Raw genomic sequence first — 4,789 nt, 5'->3', positions numbered from 1 at the left:
GAAGAGGATTCAACAAACACCACAGTCATCTCTTTGCGCACTAAAGTTTTCAATGAAACAATAACAGCTCACATTTTTACTTTGACTTTACAAAAACTCAGGCTTTTTCTTAATTGCTCTCTTTGAGTATTTGTTAATCTAGAGTATATGATATGTGTACAACATGCAAAACTTTAACACAATTTTTGATTATAAACTAATTTATAATAGCCTTTAGGTTGAAGACAAAGGCCTTTCTTGCCCTTCTTACTTGCACATATTTGTAAAGCAAGTATGTCATGAATGCTTACTTTCAAGAACACACATACACACACATCAGTAAATGCGACAATAAATGATGGCAAATTGGCAAATGAAAAACAGGCCGTTGGTAAATGAAGCCCAACATATGAGGAATCCCTAGCCTAAACAATCAATTATCTCTTTAAACTTGTAACATCTATCAACATTTGTCACAAACCATTCAGCAGAGCAGGTGGTAAGTTAACACACCGTCCACCAGGGACCATGAAGAGCAGCCAGTGGGCTCCCAGTCAGGGCGTCGTGTACTCCTGTGTTAAGTGATGTCTCTCCCACTGCAGGGCTGTGCTGGTCTGTCACACAACCACTCAGACCCACAATGTACATGTCATTATAGTGCAGCAGAATGGCAACTGTCACAGAACCTGGCTATCTTATCTATTCGGCACAATGCTGTAGGTGTTTAGAAATACACATTTTTTTTCACCAAATCAAAGGCTTTGCTCTGCTTTTCTTTGTCCACACCCTCCCTCAACTGTAGCCAACAGTGAATAGAAAGGAGGTTGCGGATCGCCTATAGTAAATCAAAAACTTCACAAGGCAAGACCCGAACATGGACCTATTTCATTTTTCAGTGTTAGTGTCTGATTTATTACATATGACATGAACACATGAGGTGGCGTTTAAGTCAGTCATTCCGGCGATGTCACCTCACTAATTCATCAGGGCTGGAGCAATTAATATTTTAATGAACCGAATTCATAAACAACAGGCTCCATAAAACAGTCAAATTCTGCTTTGCCTTCCACATATAAACATGTCACTGACAGTCATTGAGAAGCTAAACAAAATTACAGAGCTTGCATTATGTAGGATTTTAATAGCTAAGTAAGCAAATGTAAAATGGACAAAACTGTCCATTTTGATGATGAGGTCAAAGTTTTCCATGAATATTGTGTAAACTGCCTATCCATTTCCAAAAGTGACTTAACATTCCCTTCTTGTTTTCTAACAGTATGACTGCAGGATCAGTCACTGTAGATTCTAAGACACACAAGATAATGCTGGATGCGCACAAAGTGGAGACAAAAAATTTAATAAGCCAGAAAGTATGAAGTGAAACACTGCCAAGATGACAATCTGTTTTCAAGAAGTGTATAATTAGGAGACCAACACATTTTAACATCAATAGAACAGCACTTGGCTCTTTAGAGGAAGGAAACGGAAAGAATTAAACACTTAGAGCATGACCACAGCATCGTGTTTGAATAAATGGGAAGAATAAGTCAATTAAAAAGGAGCTATTTCATTTCATAAAAAATGGGGTAAACACTGGGTTAGCTGCAGAAGAATAATCAGAATCACATTTTGCACAGCTATAAATTTGTCAAGGGACTGCAGAGAAGACAAAGACCTAGAAATTATCTCAAAGACTAGTTCAAGAATAATTAAACTTTCATGCTTTGTGAAATAATTGAATTACCCATAGAAATGTAGTCTTTATGGCTGGATCTCTATCACAACGCCATCAATTATAAACACATGGAGTCTCATTTTCTTCAAAATATGTTCATGTCTGTGGTCTCAATTCAACTTATATAGATAAATTAAGTGCTCCTGCACTTTTCAGCTTGTTAATCGCAAATATATCAAGAACCCCTGGATGTTGGAGTGTTTTTAAGCAGAGTCCTTCTGTAATATCTCTAATTTAAATGTCTAATTTCCCTGATATGGAAAATTATATTCTTGTTGCTTTATGAACCTGCTGCTAATGCTTGTTGAAAAAATATTCCGAAAGTGGATTCAGTGTCAGTGAAAAATGTAGCAGCTGTGTGAAATAAATACATTTACTTAGCTAAATCTCAAATAATAATTAATTAGCTATTTTTACAGTATATTTTGTTCATAATGTAAGCAAACATTAGCTTTAAGCTCTTCCTCCTGGTAAGCAATACTGTCATATGCCAAATTCCCTTTGCGGTGACAAAGGGAAGTATGAAAAAAGCCAACTGAGCACAGGCAAGATGGAAAATGTTCATATTCAATATTCAAATTCCTATCTGTGTGTCTGTGTATATGCATGAGTGCTCGGTGATCGCAGCGTAGCGATTGCTGCTTGAAGTACTGTAGATTGCTGGCTTTGACATTTTCCCATTGTGCATGGTGGTACAGCAGGCAATAATTGAATATCAGGTGCATAAGCTGCTCTTTAATTTGACATGTGTGCTTGAGGCAATAAACACATGTGGTGCAGTGGGGGCCGGATAATTGCAGAGGAATAAAATATCATATCAAGAGTGAGAGGATCATTGTATCAGGTACCCGATGACAGCTCGTTTGATCATTACGCCAAGGCTAAAGAGGTTGGCTAATTAGTTGTCATTAAAACTCACCCTCTAATCAGGGCTCGCTCTTGCATAAAAAATATCCCTATCACACGATAAGCGAACAATGCCCCTTAAACCTTGCAGGCCAATCTCAGTGCTTGCGGCCATTAGCAATGGGTATACTGAAAGACTGGGGCATAGATATGCCTATTTATGCGCCAGTATTTTTTAAGATGAGCTAGTGGTGTTGTCTTATGTGATTGTGGTTGCTTATGGAGAATAAGGAGAATGTCTGTTTGGTTTGAAATGGTTTTGATTTCCCAGGTCCTAAAATCATCAGTTAAACAGTGACAAATAGGCTGATACACTAAGCAGAACAGAGGAGAACACAGAGGAGAAGTAAATCAGTAAACAGAGAGAGAAGACTGCTCTCCGCTCACGACACCAGATGCATTATATCAGCATAAGTGGGAATGACTTCTTCAGACAACACCCTGGTGAGAAGACCCCTGGTGTCTCAGAAACCATGGGTGCCTCTTGCCATGACTTTCAAAGATGGCAGAAAGTGCTCCAGTGAGAGACCCATGCATTATTAGCTGACAGCCCCATATAAATAATAAGGCACATGACGCCAAGTGTGAGTGCTTGTGTCTCCACAAGGACGCTCAACAGGTGCACCTCTCGTTGCTGCATTTCCATTTTGTTCAACAAAGAGCCTGCCTGTGCGAATGACTTCTGTCTGAAAGCTTTGCCTGATCATTCTTTTATGTGCCACTTCCCAGAATGCACAACATTCACAGGACCTCATGATAATAGGCTCGTCGGGACACAGAGAAAGGAGCGAGACGCTTGTCAGAGTGGATACATCCGCGCCTGGCCCGAGGGAGATGGCTCAGTGCACGACACATCAGTTACAGGACGCCGAGAGACCCTCCCCCCTCTCTTCTCGCAGGCTAATGGTTGTCAAGTTAGAGAGGGCCTGTGCTCTTGCCTGGACCAGGCCTGTTGTCATGTGAAATCCATTAGAGGTCGCAAGCACACAAGATGGGCGGTCGATTGATAAGGCAGGAGGAGAAGTGAGGCAGAAGCAAGGGAAGAAAAGAAGCTTTTTATGTCCCGACTGTACTGTACTCTCCATAAGGACTTGTTAAAGCAAACTGAAGTAGAGTGGAAAATTGATGGAGATGTCTTACATTATTATTGTACTTCTGAGCCATGGTTTGTAAGTTTTTATTCTGAAATGGCAAGAAAATTTTAAATTGTCTCTTGTGTAATCCAAAACATGTCAAATGGATGCTATCTTGCTGTCCGTAAAGATCTAAGGTTGTGTTTGAGTAAAATGTCCTCAAAAATGGTCATAGCCACCAGTGGCCATCAATGGAAGTATTTCAGCTTACACTTGAAGGGCATTACTATGACCGCTAGTGGCTACCTAAATACTTCTCAAACACAATTTTCCCTTAATGGTAGTGTATACTATTCATTTCCATGACAAATACCATGATATAAAGCGAACAACGGCAGAGCGAGTAATGTAACTAATGTTAGCTAGGTTGTGGGTTAGCAAACTGTTGTTACATTTGCTGCTGCAAAGTAGGGGTCGACCAATAATCGGTCTGGCCGATTATCGTGACCGGTATTCAGCATTTTTCCAATAATCTGCATCGGTCATTTTAAAAACAGATCGCAAAAAAATGCACTTCTTTGGCTCTGATGCAGCCGCCTCTCTCTGTCTGCTTGAGCCCACAGAGTGGTGAATACAATGTCCCACCCACAGTACTAGCTGATTGGTTACAAGTCACCAGTAATAGCCTATCAACACTGACTAAAGTGTGGAAGTTGCCAATTGAACGAGCAAGCCACAACGCTGCAGCCCCTCCTCTCCTCTCAGCAGAGCTTGGCATACACACATGTGCGGAGCGAAGTGAGTGGAGATCAGTGAAGATTACACAAGTTAACCATAACTACTCTCGTTACTGTAAGTAAGTGCTGCAAAACACGCAGTACTAGTAAAAGGCTGGTACAGCGTCAGTAGAATATGCAGGAACGTGTACAGAACGACATTTGCATCTGCTCTGTCTCATCCACCGCAGCTGTTTATAAAATATGATGCATTGGTACTACTAAACCATAAATTAAGTAAGTAAAATGCTGCATGCACAGTGCATCCATAAAAATAATCCAATAACAACATTTCACTCTTGACAGGGACCATTCTGCTG

The sequence above is a fragment of the Micropterus dolomieu genome, linkage group LG20 (genome assembly GCF_021292245.1).
Source record: "Micropterus dolomieu isolate WLL.071019.BEF.003 ecotype Adirondacks linkage group LG20, ASM2129224v1, whole genome shotgun sequence".
NCBI lineage: Eukaryota > Metazoa > Chordata > Actinopteri > Centrarchiformes > Centrarchidae > Micropterus > Micropterus dolomieu.
Note: the sequence above shows the minus strand (reverse complement) of the source record.